The sequence below is a fragment of the Rana temporaria genome, chromosome 11, assembly GCF_905171775.1.
Source record: "Rana temporaria chromosome 11, aRanTem1.1, whole genome shotgun sequence".
NCBI lineage: Eukaryota > Metazoa > Chordata > Amphibia > Anura > Ranidae > Rana > Rana temporaria.
Genome location: NC_053499.1, coordinates 96,562,440 through 96,581,268, shown reverse-complemented (window position 1 = coordinate 96,581,268; position 18,829 = coordinate 96,562,440). Strand labels below are relative to the sequence as shown.

The following is an 18,829-nucleotide window of genomic DNA, read 5'->3' as shown; positions in this document are numbered from 1 at the left end:
ATTGGAAGACCCAAAAAAGCTTTAGATAGTAGATTTGGATGTTCCATGATCACTGGTTTTTCCAATCAATACTTTTCAGTTAAGAAAATCTTTAACAAATACTGGAATATTTTAAAAAATGACAAAGTGTTGGGTCCAGTACTTCCAGATAAACCTGTTATTATGTTTAGGGGAGCACCATCCCTCAGACACAAACTGGCTCCGAACGTGGTTAATCCTCCTAACACAATTTCATTTTTCCAGACCATGAAAGGGTTCTTCCCCTGTAAGAAATGCAATATTTGCAAAATCAACCAGCTTCAGGGACGCAAGATAGAATCGTTTCAATCGAGTCAGACGCAGATATCATATCCTATTGACTCTTTTATCACCTGCACCAGTGAGTACGTTATTTATCTCATTCAGTGCCCTTGTGCTAAACAATACATTGGCAGGACCAAAAGAGCGGCACATGTTAGGATGGAGGAACATGTGGGGAATATTAGGCGGGGTTTTCCTAAGCATAATCTCTCAAAACACTATGCCAAATACCACAACAAAAAGGTAGAGGGTACAATGTTTTTACCGATTGAAAAATTAACCCCCCATTGGAGAGGCACGAACAAAGTTCGCGCCATTTCCAAGATTGAAACTCAATGGATTTACAATATGCAATCTTACATACCGCATTGCCTTAATGTAGACTGGGACATTAACTGTTTCTTGAATAATGCATAGGTTTCTTTCACTGGAGATATATATATATATATATATATATATATATATATATATATATATATATATATATATATATATATAAACGTCCCCTTTCTTTTATATGTTCTTTTTTTAAATATATTTTTTAAATCAATTTTATATTTTAGCCTTTTAACTAACAAATATTAAAAGCTTGTGTACCCATATGTTATATTAGATTGTACATATACTCTTTTCTCGGCGTTCCCTTCGCATTACCCTTTCTTGGTTCATCAGTTTTATCTTGTATACATCATTGGTATATTCCTTCATGTAATATGCTTTTTCGCCACAAGATGGCACTGGTAGTCATCTATGGTATATTCTTAGGTGCAATTTGCCTTTTTAGCCACAAGATGTCACCCATTTCTAGTTTTAATTTTTGATCCCTTTCTGGTCAGTATTTTTGCCCTTACTAGTTTTCCCTCACTCAAAATGGCGCAGACACTATATATAAGGGCATGCGTGAGCACATGAAAGCAGCAGCCAGTCCCAGACGACGTCACGTATGACGAAATGCATAGGCGTGGCCTGCATTCTGACGTTTTTCACGCTAACCTGAACTGACCCAGGAAGGGGAAGCCATAGAGGACGCCGAGATCCAGCTTTTGAAACCGCACTTTGTGCACCTTATTGGGCTTATGATTCTCCACCTATCTGTAAGTGCAATATTTTACTTTGATCATTAAATTGTTTTGCAAAGTTGCACTATGGGCCCTTTTCTTTTCTTTTTGCATCTGAGCCATTCATCCGTTCTGACCGATGGGAAATAGCTTGAAGCAGATCCAGTGTGCTACATACAGTCATTTGGGTGACTCTAAATATACCCGGGTCCAGTCTGACCACCGTTGTGGTCTCCACATCTGGTAAGGGCATTGTTTTGTCACTCAGGTGTGCCTTAGTGGAAGGTTGTGTCAGCCCTGTACTATCCTTTTCTCTGAAGACATTCGCTGTGAAGTTCACTCTTTTAAAGAAGTTTTCTTTAAGATATCTGGGAGCATATGGACTAATACCTCACCTGTAGTCTTTTTTGCTTGCACAATCTCATTCATTCACAGACTTTATACACATTCATATATTGTTTTCATTTACAAGTTATTTTTGTTTTTCACGTGCATTTTTATTTATAGTCAATTGATGCATAGCAATCGACCTTACGATTTTGTGTCACCTTCACTTATTTGTGTCACGCCAGGAATTTTTTGGTATCACATCAGAATTTCTATACACTAGAATTTGCGCTGTACCTCTTCTTTTCTTTATTTTGCTTAAATATTTGTATCTATATTTTTGGTACTAGCAGCATTTTCAATTTTTTGTTTAGCGCAGTGTTTTTCCCATTTTTTTACAATGTTAAGTATGGCTGTCGTTCTCGCGTCGAAATTTGAAAATTTTACGTCGTTTGCGTAAGTCGTCCGTGAATAGGGCTGGACGTAATTTACGTCCACGTCGAAACCAATACGTCCTTGCGGCGTACTTTGGCGCAATGCACACTGGGATATGTACACGGACGGCGCATGCGCCGTTCGTAAAAAACGTCAATCACGTCAGGTCACCCTCCATTAACATAAAACATTAACATAAAACATGCCCCCTCAGCCTAATTTGAATTAGGCGCGCTTACGCCCGCCGCATTTACGCTACGCCGCCGTAACTTAGCAGGCAAGTACTTTGTCAATACAGTACTTGCCTAGCTAACTTACGGCGGCGTAGTGTAAATACATTGCGCTACGCCGCCGCAAGTACTTTAATAAAAAGCTTTAAATCAACATTCAATAATGGCTTATGTTTTTCCACAGCTCCTCATGAAATTCCTTCGGCCCAAGTTGCCTCTCTGGTGGGACTTAGCAGGATTATGCGGCCACAAAGCACCATCTCACATAGACACCTAGTGGCTGTCATCAGCGCTTTGGGCATCGGGAGGGAGATGCTGGCTGACTCCTCTTGTCTGCTGTTCTGCGGCGCCGCGGGTACCCTGAACGCCCAACTGCTCCTATTTGATGCGGCACAGCGGTTCAGCGGTTGGGCGTAAGAGCAGTAAACACACGGCTGGGCTGATGACGCTACTTTCTGGCTACACCGAGTGGACGTCACTATCGGGATAGGTGTACAAAGAGACGCCCCATGTTGGCGTCCCTCACAGTCACCTCTATCATGATCAGAGATTGTTAGCTTAAGCGGAGATGTGCAGGGGACTCTCTATTTGGGCCGGTATGTACTGATGGTTAGCGAGACCATCTTTTTGACATATTGCATGTGCTCCTTGGTTGGATATTGTTTCTCGGACCACTTGCACTGATTGATTTACATGTTTTCACTGTGTGCTTTCTAATAGATGTCTGCTGGGAACTTCAATATACGAATAGTGGAGACATATAACTAGTGGGAGGTTCCCTGATTGTTCCACGGGTTCTATACCAGTTACCCACCAGCAGCTCTCACTGGTCCAATAAGTTACTACCAATCTTGTTGGGTCCTTATGTGAGGTTGTTTTACAGGTAAGCAGGTTGGCGTGGGATTTTCTTCCTTTTCCGTCCTTTATTTCTGCGCTTTCCCTTATAAAACTTCTTTTCTTTTTTCCTCTCTCTTTTTTTCCCCCTTTCTCTTTCTTTGCCCTTTTTTCTTTTAAATTCAAGCACATTGTCTTATATATGTATATATACATACATATCTTTTATATATGTAGCGCTACCCCCGCAGGAGCCGCTGGTTATAGATTGGGATGGTGTGTTACCTCTATGAGCATCTAGGGGTAGATAGTTGAGAGCAGCAATAATGCTTTTATTCTTGCCCAACACGGCAAACAGTGAACTTAAGGTAGAAGGTAAAAGATGGAGGGAGGAGCATGACGTGAGGACGTGAGGGAGCGTCCAGAGAGCTGCTGACCTGGGATCCATGGCTCGTGTACCCGTGCATATTCCCCACAGGCGGGTGTTTGTGTTTGTAGAGCTCAGCAGTGAAACAGCTGAGTGACCGCCGGGAACCCCGGCCCCCCCTCTCCCCCCCTCTCCTCCCGAGTGTCAGCGCGGTTTGAGTCCGCACGATCAGCTGTGTCAATCAGCTGTTTGGAGCGCCGACCCCCCCCCCTTTTTTCCTTCCAGCCTGTCTGCTCTGTCTGCTCTGCGGCTTGCAGAGCATGAGCTTGAGTGTCAGTGTGCACGGTCTGTGGCTGAGCGATCAGCTGTGTGGAGCTGTGTGGAGCTCCAGCCCCCCCCTTACTGTCAGCGTGCGCTGGGTCTGTTTAGGTGAACGGGACAGCTGATAGCTGGCTTGTCTGGAGGGGTCATGCTGATTTATGCCAGCACACTTGGGGCATGTTGTACACTTAGTGTACACTTAATGTAGGTTTATGGGAAGGAGCCTCAGCGTACAGACCATGAGCAGCGCATAGTGAAGCTGGGTGAATCTATATACCTGTACACCCCACGTGGATAAATTGGATAAATCGACGAAGATTCTTGCTGTGCTCTGGGTGACCCATGTAAAGGATTAAACCACCCACCCCCCTCCCTTTTTGCTAATTCAACTTGGTGGTTTGGATTTCCCCTGTGGGTTTTGGTTCAGGGGGAGCGGTTCTGTGTATCAGACCCCCGCCTCTACAAGGGGACTGACGCTTGAAAGACCAGTATAATTGTCGGTGCAGATGTGAGGAGTTTTAACAGGTAATATTAATTTACTAAATCTAACGAAAGACGGCACTCACAGAGAGTTCAACGAACGGTGAGTCACCTTATCCTAATTCCAAACCTCTGTGTTTAAAAGACTGCTTTACAAAACAAACTGCTTTTGATTGCCAATGACTGTTAATGACTGTTAATGTTCTGCACTCAATACACTGAGTTCTGCATGGATTATGCATGCGACTGTAAAGGCGTTTTTTTTAGAGGATCCACCTGATTGCCCATTGATGGGGAATAACGATTGGACATCTTTACAGCATGTATAGCATGCACTGAATACACAGTTGGCCTGTATCACCATCACAGGACAAACACAGGACAACAGGATAAGCGGGATTACTCATTTTGGGGAGGAAAAGGGGGGACTAACAGGACTAATAACGTTTGATATACTGATCAAAAATAACTATAAAAAAATCCAAACGTAAAGTTTGGAGTTCATTTGTATCAATCGCATTAGCAAAATACAATTTATGTCACAAGCCGTGGGTATTACTCCTTCCTTCTTAAAGGAGATCTGAAAGTAAGAAGAAAAGGGGGGGGAAAACTATTGAATCTTAAATCTAAAACCATATGACCATAAAGGAACTAAATAAGTGAATATTTCCTGAGTTGATACCTGGCTGTTTCCCTGTTGCCTTTTTTTTTGGTTTCCTCCCAGGTATTGCTTTCCTCTAGAGTGCGTTTTTTTTTTTCTGGCAAAGCAGAAAAGAGGGAAGTTATAATGAGAGGCCGTCCAGTAAGAGGAGCGGTAGCCAACGCCCCCAAAACTAGTGCTAGCCCAGGCACTATAAAAAAATATATGACACAAAATGGCTCCAAAGACAGTTCTGGGAGAACGGCTGGGGCCAAAAGTAGGCTATCGGAAGGCCAATTGGAAAATAATCAAAGAAGGCAATCGGAAATTAGGATAACCAAAGAAACAGAGGCGGTAGCCGCAGGACTAAGTGGAGCAAGTTACATAGATCTACCCCCATCAAAAGGGGAGTTATTAGAGATGTTTTCAAAATTGCAGATATCTATCAGCCGGATGGAGCATACGTTAAAAAATGAGATATCTAAAGTACATGATGATATGAATCACCTATTAAGAAGAGTTGAAGAAACAGAGGAAAAAATGGATAGCCAGTCAGTAGAAGTGTTAGAGTTAAAAAATCAGATGAAAGATTTAAAGAGGGAACAAAGGAATATGCGGTACAGAGTGGAAGATCAAGAAAATCGGAACCGGAGGAAAAATCTGAGGATTCGTGGTTTGCCAGATCAGGAAGAAGAAGATCTCCAAGAAAAATTGGATAAAGTTTTTGGTCAATTATTGGGCAAAATTGAAAACGAAAAAATAAAATTTGAAAGGTTCCATCGGATCAGGAAACCTTTGGAATTGGCTGCGGAAACACCCAGAGATGTGATCGCCAGATCCCATAACTTCCAAGATAAAGAACAAATCTGGCAGGCCCTGAAATCTAGACCTGCGAAGTTTAATGACGTTAACTTACAGATCTTTCCGGACCTCTCTACCGAGACCCTGTCTAGAAGAAGATTATTAAAACCCCTACTGGAACACCTTAAAACGAATAATATTCAATATTTTTGGGGTTACCCTGCATGTTTAACGGGGAGGAAGGAAGGTAGGTCCGCAACCCTAAGGTTTCCTGAGGAGCTGGCTAAGTTTTGCAAGAGACTTGATATCCCTCTGATAGATATACCCGGCTGGAGTGAAACACAGGAGAATACATCTGACACACCAGTACAACAAAATTGGCACCTCATCTCAGGAAATAAAAGAGGAAAATAGCTGTTGCGGAAACAATAATAAGAATAAAGGAGTACTAGGGCGGCTTTAAATGGCGGGGCAAGGGGCGGGGGACAAAAACATATTTTTTTTTTTGAGAGGAGGAGGGGGGAAGGGGTGAACGGGGAGCAGCGTGGGGCTTTGAGTTAAGTTATACGCGACAAAAGTTGGAACAGGGGCCTGGATGCCGGGGGGGGGGGTGGCAGTAGCTCTCTGAGGGTCTCACATCAGAGCTCAACCTCAGGGGGGAGAACCGTAGGGCTGGATGGAGAAGGAGGGCCACGGATCCTTGAGCCTTTTCCTGTTTCAATGATTTTTATTTGTTTTTCAAGTAAAGATTATATGCGTCAACACAGAGAGCAGCGAACAATCCTCGCATGCTCTGCACATAGTAAGTCGTAATAATAATAATAAAAAAAAAAAAGGGGGGAAAGGTAAGTAAAACAAAAAAAGGGGGGAAAACAATCAGAAAAAAAATAAATAAAAAAAAAATTCAGATCCTTGAGCCTTTTGAAGGCTGCAATCCCCCATTATGATAGGGTAGGTAGGGGGAGGTTCTGGGGGGGGTAGGTTGGGTAGGAGATGGTGTGGGTGGGGGGAGATGGGGGGGTTTTAAGATAGGGGTGGTAGGGGGTGGATGGAATGGGGGGGGGTGGGAAAGGGGGGGGTGGGTTTTGGATTGGGGTTCTCTCCGAACCTGCAGTGTAGTCCTGGTGATATACCATCCGGCAGATAAAATAGGAACCCTAAAAATCCTTTCGTATAATGTTCGTGGTCTGAATAACCCTACAAAAAGAGTTAATATTCTGAGAGAACTAAAATTTCTTAACGCAGATATAGTTCTATTACAAGAAACACATATTTCACTGGACTCTAATCTTAAAATAAGTTCACATGACTACCCGCTATGGTACTATGGGGACTCACTGATTAAACGCGCTAAGGGTGTCGCCATTGGTTTTGCCAGGGGAGTCAGATTTGCCCTGGGGGAGAGAATGGTAGACCCCGAGGGGCGCTATCTTTTCCTCAGGGGTAAAATAAATGAAGTCGACTACTCTATAGCTAATATCTATGGCCCAAACCAAAACCCTGTTAAATTTCTTAAGGGAGTAATTGAGAGGTTCATGGATTTTAGGTCCGGCAGGGTAATTATGGCCGGAGATATGAATCTCTGTCTGGATCTAGATGCCGATTGTACGTCGCGGGTACAGAGGGGCGGGAATGTACAACGGAAATTACTAAAAAATAAATTACATCAACACCAATTAATGGATGTATGGAGAATTCAACATCCAAAAGTACGGGATTATTCATTCCGCTCCTCTGTACACGGGACGTATTCCAGAATTAACTTATTTTTGGTGGACCATGAATCTTTGGATACAGACAAAAGTTCTGATATCGGAATAGTAACTTTGTCGGATCATGCCCCAGTATCAATTAATTTAAACATAGCGGGAATACAAAAGAATAATAGAACATGGAAAATTAATGAGGATTTAATGCAAGACGAAGAGGCTGTAGATAAGATTAAAAGGGAATTAGGATTGTATTTTAAAGAAAATTGTTCAGAATTTCTGTCAGAAGCATTAGTATGGGAAACTCACAAGGCCTATATCAGAGGTATTATGATCGCAATCGGAACAGCTAAAAAAAAAGAAAGTAGGAAGAAACGAGATGACTTATATAAAACAATTCTTGATCTGGAACAAAGACATAAATTATCAGGTGATTGCGTAGTTGGACATTCGGTTATTCTAAAAAGGGCAGAACTAAGGGACCTTATTGAACAAGAGAATAGATCAGCCTGTCTTAAAGTTAAGAAAGAGAGGTACCAATGGGGGGATTTGTCGGGTAAATACCTAGCCAAAATTTTAAAAAATTAATCTACCAGAAATGTTGTTGAAAGTATACAAACTAGTAAAGGAAATAAAGTATTTACAACCCCTGAGATTGCGCGAATATTCCAAGAATACTATGGGAGGCTGTACGCGATATCTCAAAATGATCCCCCTGAGAAAGTGAAAAAGAGATCAGAATACAAAAATAAATTCTTAGAGGAAGCAGGTCTTAAAAAAATACCAGTAGATAAACTTAGTTTTCTAGAGGACCCTATAACAGAAATGGAAATTAGGAAAAACTTAAGTGAGTCCCCATTAGGGAAAAGTCCTGGCCCGGATGGGCGAACAACTGAGTATTATAGGAAATTTAGCGATATCCTAGTTCCTAGGATGTGTGCTTATATGAATGGCATCGGCACAAATTGGGATATTCGCCGTGAGGCACTTGAGGCTGCAATTACGATTATCCCTAAAGATGGTAAAGACCCTTCATTGTGTTCCAGTTATAGACCTATTTCCCTATTAAATGCAGATGTAAAGTTGTTCGCCAAAATCTTAGCTGGTAGAATGAAGAATATAATGAATAAATTGGTATATAATGATCAAGTGGGCTTTATCCCAGGTAGGGAAAGTAGGGATAACAGTATCAAGATACTGTTACTGATACAGAGAATAAAAGAAGGTAAATCCCCAGGTCTACTACTGTCGATAGACGCCGAGAAAGCTTTCGACAGAGTAGACTGGGGATACCTTCAGACTACTTTAGAGTTTTATGGGGTAGGTCCCAAGATGTTGGGGTGGATAAAAGCTCTTTATAACCACCCTACGGCAAGGGTTAAGGTAAATGGGACGGTATCCGGGCTTTTTGAGATGTTTAATGGGACCCGACAAGGCTGTCCCTTGTCACCCTTATTGTTTGTTTTGTCTTTGGAACCTTTACTGTCTACGATTAGAAATAATCCTGACATCGAGGGGATACAGACAGATGACGGAGAATATAAAATTGCGGCTTACGCCGATGATATTCTGTTATATATAGTGAACCCAACTACATCTCTCCCTAATCTTTTAAAAACTCTTAAAGTCTACGGTGAAGTTTCAAATTTCAAAATTAATCCCTTAAAGTCCGAGATCCTGAATATTACTGTGAAAGCACAGGATGTAACCAGATTTAAAAAAGACTTCCCATTTATTTGGAGAGATACTGTATTAAAATACCTAGGTGTCAATATAACAACATCTTCTGAGTCAATTTATCAGTATAATTTTATTCCATTACTGAACGATATTAAAATGGACTTAAATAAAATTGCTTCCAGACAGAGGTCCATATTAGGAAGAATAAATAGTTTTAAAATGTTAACTTTGCCCAAGATTCTATATAAATTACAAATGTTGCCTATTGCAATACCAGAAGTATATTTTAAAACGTTAAAAAAGCTATTAATTAGATTCATATGGCGGAAAAAAGCGCGCATAGCCATGTCTATACTAACCAGAGACAAGGCGCAGGGTGGTTTGGGGTTACCAGACATTAAGCCATACTATACGGCCATTCATATGACACGGGTGGTTGAATGGGTTAGAGAAAATAAAGAAAAATTATGGGTTAAATTTGGAAAGTAGTTTAAATAAAACTAGGTTAGGAAAGGAGATTTGGATTCCGGCACAATTAAGACAGTCAAAAGAGCACTTGTATACGATTACACGGACATCTATGTTAATTTGGGGTAGGGTTCACAAAAACGAAAAATGGGGATACAATTCCCTACTAATATCACTATACGACACAAATTATTTTGCATCGGGGAAAGTAAGCTTGTCTGGGAGTTGGATAAAGAAAACTGATGTAAAATTAAGGGATATACTGAAAGATGGCAAAATCTGTAGTTATCAGGAACTTGGGGAACACAAAGAAATGTTTGAGCTGAATTGGTTGAGATACCAACAGTTGAAACATTTTGTGGACTCCCTTCCTCGTCCGATCAGGCTAGAGGGAAATTTGCTCCCACTAGAGCGTATGTGCCTGGCCTCGAGCCGACGAGGCGGGATCTCACGGATTTATAAAATACTGTCGGGACTAAAAAATAAGGGGCTACCATCGTATATTAAAAAATGGGATGAAGAGTTGGCAACAGGGGATACTGAGAGAGATTTGGGGAAAATATTGAAGATGACGCACATCACTTCAACTAACTGCGGGTTGATAGAAATGAATTTTAAATGTTTATCAAGATGGTATATCACCCCAGATATTGCACATCGATTCCAAGGGGAGACTTCCAGATTCTGTTGGAGGGGTTGTATGGAACCTGGAACCATGTCACACCTTTGGTGGACGTGCCACAAAATCAATAGATATTGGCATAAAGTGGTATCAGTAATCAAGGAAATTACTGGTATTAAAATAGCAGTCGACCCATGGGTGTGTTTGTTCCACGGGACAAACATGACTAGTAAACAGTATATGAGAACCTTGCTCCCCCATATCCTGAATGCAGCAAAGAGCCTGATCCCTAAACAGTGGAAAGATCCCGAGTGCCCAACAATGAAGAATTGTCTTGATAAAATAAATGATATTTATTACATTGAACAGCTTAAGTTTATGGGAGATGAAGGTGAAAGGGGATTCAAACTTAAATGGCAGGACTGGGTCGACTATAAGTCATCACAGAGTTATCTAGTCCGGATGGTATAGGGCAGGAAGTGTAGTGAAGTAAAAGTTGACAAATTAAAGACTGAGGTTCGGAGAGAAAGGGGTGGGTCTGGGTATGGGGGTGGGTTAGTCGACTTGGGTAGGGGCACTTCGGTTTTATGATGTAATTTTTTGTACTTTGCCATACTGTGGCCACACTGGCTTAATATAAACACATAATGACATAGCAAACAAAGCAAAAGAAGGGAAAAAAAACAAGAACAAAAAGAATAAAAAAAAAAAAAAAAGACACTTCCCACTATGATGCGAACCAGGATGGAGACAGCGTATGAACGCAAAATTGATTGGGTCTCCGGTAAGTGTTCTCTGAGTCAAAAAAAAAAAAAAAAAAAGATGGTAAGAGATGGGTGAGAAGGAGAAATTGCAGATTCAGGCCTATCAACGATGGAAACAATCCTGCTTCCAGCGACACCTAAACTTCGTCGCCACTCCAGCTAGTGTACCTGGACAGGCCTCTCACACCGACCTGGCAGCCAGGGTATCACTCGGAACTTTGAGAAAGAACAAGTCTCTGCCACAGACTTGGTAGGGATGACATTTAGAGTGGAACCTCTGCCACAGGCCCTTTTCTCTAGCATGTAGGTAGTGAAGTAAATCTTACCTAGTAGTACTGATGCCTGAATCTCCCTCAGGTAGTTTGCTTGTTTTGGGTCACCGACTGACAGGTTGCTGACACCCAACCTCTCAGTGTCCGGTCACCCCGATCCCCAGTGAATCATCGAGGCCGTGTTGGATCGCCTGCCTCTCTTGGCTCTCCTCAGGCTGACTCCTCACCGAACAGCTATCTCGCTTGGGATCTCTCCTCAGAAATTGGGAACCCAGTCGATCACTGGGGCCCCGCCATAGCTTCAGTTAACCTGGGCCAACATGGTCCCGGAACCAAGAACACCGCGTAGCACATGCGCCGCGGCCTGGTAGGCCAGATCGCCGGGGCCCGTGATGTGTGGTCACCCTGAAGGTGGGTGCCACACCCGGAACAAGAACCCCGCCTAATGGCGTCCGCTCAAGAAGTACCCTCCCCCAGCATGCCCCGCGAGGGAAAACCCCTCCTGATTGGCTGCTGGCAAGAGGCACTTCAGCCTGGTCTCCACTGCCGCCACCTGTCGCCCCGGGGTGGAAAAGCACCCCAGGAACACAGAATGAACAGACAGCACAGCCCAGCCAGAACAGAGGCCCAATTTACACAAATCACTGGGATGAGAGCCAACTAACTCTCTCATCCCGCTCTCAATATAAAATAGCACCTGGACTGAAAGTACACAGGCGCTACACACTCCCCCCACTTAAATAGACACTGTCCCCAGTGTCCTAACAAAGGCATTCAAGCCTGAATGCCCAGCCTGAACCTGCATGACAGTAAAGAGAGAAAGATAGAAAATATATAAAAACTTTGAGATATAAAACAATATTTTGTACAAATATCACAGTAACAACTATGACATTACACAATCCTAACTATCTAATCTGCCCCAGTCTCCGACAGCATTGATAGAAGGTCAACAACCTGCAAGACAAAAATGGAAAAAAAAACACACATACACAAAAAAAAACATATAATCATATATTACTTTGTACATTCTAGATCACTAAGGTTGGAGTTGAAACTGCACCCTCTCTCAGAGGACGAAATTTCCCTTCCTCCCAAAGAGATATCAGTAAGTGCTAGGCATTTCCTAAGTTGCTAGACCCAGAGAAAGAACGAATATGTACAATTAGTCTCTGCGGTATTAAAAAAAAATCTGCAGAACACTGCCGCTAGTGGTCAGTGCGCTGGTACTACAATCGGCAGTCCGTTATTCACTTTAAAGCGTATAGCAGAAGAAGGGAGATTTAGAATAAAATGGTGTCTTCTCCACTTTCCTTTTTCCTGATGCTGTGTAAAAGCCGGCAAGACCCTATTCTAACTAGCTAATCAAAAACCCTCCCGAAGTCCTGAACAGAAAACAAAATGTGGATCCGGTGGGATGAAAATACAAACTGGAAAGGGGTAACAACTCTTGTCCGTGACTTCTTGAAAAGCAGCAGCAGGGATGAAAATATAGCCATGAGGTCTATCTGTAGTACCGTGGATCCGGTAAAGCGATGATGTCCCCTCCGGAATTCGTAGAAGTGACTGAGAACACTTGATCCATGCTCCCGGGACACTTGAGAACCACTTTATCACAAAAGATGTACTGGCCAGGGCTCCATTGTTTTAAACAGCTTTCAAGGCGGTTGCTTACGCACAGAAAGGCATACTCTGTCTCATGATCCTTTATTGGGACATTTAAATACTCCCAAACAGCATTCCTGTACCAGCCCTCTCTTGCTTGGTCAATCTCGAGCAGAAGAGCTGGAGGTACGTAGGGGTACTCCCAGCCGTAGTCAACGGCCACTTTTCGCATAACGATGCATTGTAGACGGGCCAGTCTAGGCAGGATACAGGAATCTCCAAGTTCCGGTAACACAATGGCGTCAGGTGCCCTCTTAAGTACAGGCACGGCAGCAGGTATGGGGTCAACGACACTGGTATTAAACTCACTAACTCCCCATGTAAGCTGCGGGAAATTTGGACTTGGTGCACTCAATGCGCTCGGTGCGCTCCGGCCGGAGCATTTCTTCCTCCACCGAGACTTGCTGGTCCGAGACCCTCCATAACTTTGAGATTCGGGAAACTCGGGCTCGAACCAGTGATCATCCCCATCGCCAGACAAGGATTCTAGCTCGGAGGAAATGTACTCTTCTGCGGGCAAATAAGTGCGTTCCTTATTATATACTCCCGAGGAGTTTCAGTCGGTGGCTCGACCTGGAATAGATAGGCCCGGCACCTCTTGCATTGAACGAAAGGCATGATCCAAACAGCCAGCTCCGAGCAGCGGGGGCAGGACAGTCCGAGGGCCTCCACTTGAGAACAGGACAAATTTCCCCTTGGTCTGCATCCGGATCCCGGTATCAGTAAGGGGCACCTAAACCTACTTGTAGGTAGATTCAGGTAGATAGGATTAACTTTAGGGTGGCGTAGCGTAGCCTTTTTAGGCTACGCCGCCGTAAATTAGCTAGGCTAGTAATGATTCTAAATCAACTTACCTGCTAATCTACGGCGGCGTAGCCTAAAACGAGCAGGCGGAAGGGCGCCTAATTCAAATTGTTTGGAGGGGGGCGTGTTGTATGGAAATGAGGCTTGACCTCACGTTTTTTGAAGTTTTTTTGTTACTGCGCATGCGCCGGGCGCCTACATTACCCAGTGCGCATTGCGGCTAAGTACGCCGTACAGGCCTATTGATTTAGACGTGGACGTAAACGACGTAACTCCCGTTTAAGCGTATCTCTGTTTGAGCATATGCTTAAACATACGGTGGCGTAGATTCGGAGTTAGGTCGGCTTATCTACTGATAAGCCGGCCTAACTTTTTCTGAATCTACCTATTGGTGTTTACTGCTATTGTGCTGTATAGTTTGCACCTAAACCTACTTAGTGTATTCTGCAAGTGTGCTCTGTAGTTTGCAACTAAACTTACTTGGTGTTTACTGCACTTGTGCTCTGTAGTTTGCACCTAAACCTACTTGGAGTTTACTGCACTTGTGCTGTATAGTTTGCACCTAAACCTACTTGGTGTTTACTGCACTTGTGCTGTATAGTTTGCACCTAAACCTACTTGGTGTTTACTGCACTTGTGCTCTATAAATTGCACCTAAACCTACTTGGAGTTTACTGCACTTGTGCTGTATAGTTTGCACCTAAAGCTACTTGGTGTTTACTGCACTTGTGCTCTGTAGTTTGCACCTAAAAATACTTGGATTTTACTGCACTTGTGCTGTATAGTTTGCACCTAAACCTACTTGGTGTTTACTGCACTTGTGCTCTATAAATTGCACCTAAACCTACTTGGAGTTTACTGCACTTGTGCTGTATAGTTTGCACCTAAACCTACTTGGTGTTTACTGCACTTGTGCTCTATAATTTGCACCTAAACCTCCTTGGTTTTTACTGCACTTGTGCTCTGTAGTTTTCACCTAAACCTACTTGGTTTTTACTGCACTTGTGCTGTATAGTTTGCACCTAAACCTACTTGGTGTTTACTGCACTTGTGCTCTGTAGTTTGCACCTAAACCTACTTGGAGTTTACTGCACTTGTGCTGTATAGTTTGCACCTAAACCTACTTGGTGTTTACTGCACTTGTGCTGTATAGTTTGCACATAAACCTACTTAGTGTATTCTGCAAGTGTGCTCTGTAGTTTGCAACTAAACTTACTTGGTGTTTACTGCACTTGTGCTCTGTAGTTTGCACCTAAACCTACTTGGTGTTTACTGCACTTGTGCTGTATAGTTTGCACCTAAACCTACTTGGTGTTTACTGCACTTGTGCTGTATAGTTTGCACCTAAACCTACTTGGTGTTTACTGCACTTGTGCTCTTTAGTTTGCACCTAAACCTACTTGGTTTTTACTGCACTTGTGCTGTATAGTTTGCACCTAAACCTACTTGGTGTTTACTGCACTTGTGCTCTATAAATTGTACCTAAACCTACTTGGAGTTTACTGCACTTGTGCTGTATAGTTTGCACCTAAACCTATTGGTGTTTACTGCACTTGTGCTCTGTAGTTTACTGCACTTGTGCTGTATAGTTTGCACCTAAACCTACTTGGTGTTTACTGCACTTGTGCTGTATAGTTTGTACCTAAACCTACTTGGTGTTTACTGCACTTGTGCTGTATAGTTTGCACCTAAACCTATTGGTGTTTACTGCACTTGTGCTCTGTAGTTTGCACCTAAACCTACTTGGAGTTGGAGAGAAGACAGGGGAGCTAGCAACATGGCGGCGTAGAGCTGTGTTAGCTCCGAGCTCCGTGAACCTCTCCAGGTGATCCCACATGAAGGGGGAAGAAGGATGTCTAAAAGCTGAATAAGAGAGGGGGTTAAACAGCCGACAAACAGCTGATACTTCTGGCGCTTGGTCACTGACGTGAAAGGCGGAAGGTTGCGGGTCCTGTGAGTAGAAGACTGAGAGCAGAGGATTGAGAGGTGGGTGGTTCACGCTGTGAGGCTATCGCTGTGTGGATATCTGACACGTGCGCTGCGGCTGGAGTGGAGGAGCGTGTCGGGACCAGTGAGACTGAGACCGAGCGATCGAGTAAGGCATCCGCAGCTAAATAGAGCCGGAGGGACGGCAGGGGAGCTGAGCGGTTAGAGGCAAAGGTCGGAGGTCGTGAGGAGAGGTAGCGGAGACGCTTGTGATCGGTGGTGGCCTCTGTGAAAGAGAGGAGGAGCACTTCATAACAGCTGCCCCCCTGTGTCCTCCTTGTCCAGGAAGGATTGGAAAGGAATCACTGTGCAAAAGGAAGTACATCTCCTAACCCGCTGGCGGGTGTTGAATCTCCACGGACCGTTGGAGTGAGCTGAAAGGTCTGGAGGATCGGCAAGCAGACAGCAGGCTGTAAGAAGTGGGTGAGTCAGACTTTCTCTTTACATTTAAAATTTAAGGAGCCCTTAGGGGCTTAATGAAGGACTGAGGAGGCTCCCCCTCTTTTTTCTTTTTGGGACCTAGTATACCTAAAGATGGGAAGGACTGTACATGAGGTGCAAAACTGTACCAGAAAAATATATTTTTCACCCACCCTCTGCAGCTTGCTGTATTCTGCAGTGCCTCACTATACCTCACTATATACCTCCCTACACATACCTCATTAAAACGGACCACCAGAGGGCCAAGAAGGTTGGAGATTAATGGTCTCTAAGGATAAGAATGAGCACAATAAAAGTTATGTGGCCTAATAACTAAGGCCCTGACCTATTCTGATCCATCAGTGTCGTACAGTATTAACCGCACAGTTTTACCATCAGCGGCCGATATAACCGGAAATAAATTTTTGTTTTATTTTCTGAAAGTGCCTGAAGGTGTAAGGCGCGTTGGAGAGTTAGTGCTTTCTACCTTTCTCTTTATGCTTAAATAAAGGTTAAAGGTTAAACTGTCTTTTTGGATCTAGACTGTATGGATAAATAGTTTATAGGTCAATGGAACTTGGGGGGAGAGCCGCCAGTTATTCAGCTAGCAACATCTAGATATCTTGGAGACACGTCAGAAGAGAAGGATCATAGAAACTGTGAAGGATCATAGAAACTGTAAGAGAGGCACTTCAAAAGATTTTTTTTTTTTATTTCCTGTTTTTGTTGTTTGTTGGTTTATTTTTTTATTTTTTTCCTCCCCCTGTGGGAATAGGCACAGAAAGAAGGGTCTTTGACCATTCTAAACAATCAGGGGAAATGGTAAAAAAAGCTCCTAAAGCAAACCAGGGGAGGCATCAAGTAAAAAAAATATTAAATCCTATTTGATTGCAGATGGGGAGGCCGCCCCAGTAAGACAGGTCTGGGTTCAGCCCCATCGACACCGATAAAGGAGAAACCATCCCCAGAGACGGTTAAGGATACGGTTGAGAAGGATGGCAAAAAGACTGACGGGGCTGCCCCAGGGAAAGACAAAGGTAAAACAACTAAAGGCCAAACATCGGAAGCAAAAAGTAAAGAAAAAGTTTTGGATACTACTGAGAGACAACAACAGAGAGTAACACCCCTGGATGACCTACAGCTACCCCATACAAAACAGGATATGGCTGACATGATCGATATGATATGTTGCCTGGAGCAAACCATTAAAGGTGAGATGGGAGCAACTAGAAAAGACATACAAAGTGTCCTACAAAGAGTTGAAGGGATTGAAGAACAATTAGAAGAACATAGAATTGCAATCTCAGAATTAAGAGAGAGAGCAGATATGGATTGGATCGAAATAAGAAACGCCCGCTATAAACTTGAGGAACAAGAAAACCGCAGCAGAAGGAGGAACCTCCGGATAAAAGGTCTCCCTGAAGAGGTTAAAGATAAAGACCTGGGAGATGTGCTTCGGGAGCTATTCAATCTTGCTTTAAAATGGGATCTAACTTTGCCTATGCACTTTGAAAGAGTCCATAGAATCCAGAGGTCCTCTAGTGTCCAGAGGGATGTTCCACGGGACACAATAGTAAGATTTCAGGACTATGGTCAAAAGGAGCTAGTCTCCCAAAGCACAAGAAACTCCACTCCTATGGAATATAAGGGCAGTAAAATTATGATTTTTTTTCTGATCTGTCTCCAGAGACACTGGCTCGTAAAAGGGCCCTGAAACCTTTGACAAGTGTTCTACAAGCAAAAGAAATAGGTGGGGATTTCCAGCATGCCTGTCAGTGAAGCATCAAGGAGTATCTGCGAATGTTCGATTTCCAGAAGACATAAGGGAGTTCTGTAATAGACTGAATTTGCAAACTGTTCAAATAGACAATTGGGAAAATTTGGAAAAAAGACCTCCAGTATGGAAAAGATGGAAAGATCAGGACTGGAATAGAGCGTAGCGGATACGTCCTAAACAGTACAGCGTCATCCAGGAAGGCCTACAAGGAGAGACTTTTTTTTGTGTTCTTATAGAGACTAGAATAACAAGGAACGGATCACCTGGAGGGGGGGATATGGAGTTTGGAACCAGCCTGTCCTCCCGGGACCATTCTTAGTTTGAAGAAACTGGCCCCGGGGAATGGGAGGACACGCTGGTCACTCCATGGGAGGGCCAGCTCGGCAGGTACTCAAGGGACTTCCCTATTTGGTTCCATAGCTACTCTCCAAATAAAAAATCAAAGGGTACTTCGATAAGCTTTGATAACAATACACGGTTTACGTTGGGTGCAGTGGAGTCTGACCCAGATGGCAGATACATTTTTATTAAAGGGTCCTTATTGAATACGAAGTACACGCTGACGAATGTTTATTGCCCCAATACCCGTCCGGTTAGGTACCTGAGGAAAATTCTAAATAGACTAGAGGGTTTCAGAGGGGGTAGGGGCCAATACGGCTGGTGACCTTAACTTTGTCTTTGACCCAGTACTGGACACCCAACCAGTATCGTTAAGGTCAGAGGGTAAATATCTACGCGCAATTAAACATAAATTACATCAAATGCAATTGGTAGAGGCTTGGAGAATATTACACCCAAAAGGGAAGGATTTTTCATATTACTCATGGATCATGGATCAGTACATGGATACAGTACATGGATACTCATGG

At 43.2% G+C, this 18,829-nt stretch overlaps 1 pseudogene; it reads right to left on the bottom strand.

Annotated features, from left to right (window-relative positions):
• The window catches only part of LOC120917474, a 1,233,721-nt pseudogene that overhangs the window by 460,782 nt on the left and 754,110 nt on the right, over positions 1-18,829 (bottom strand).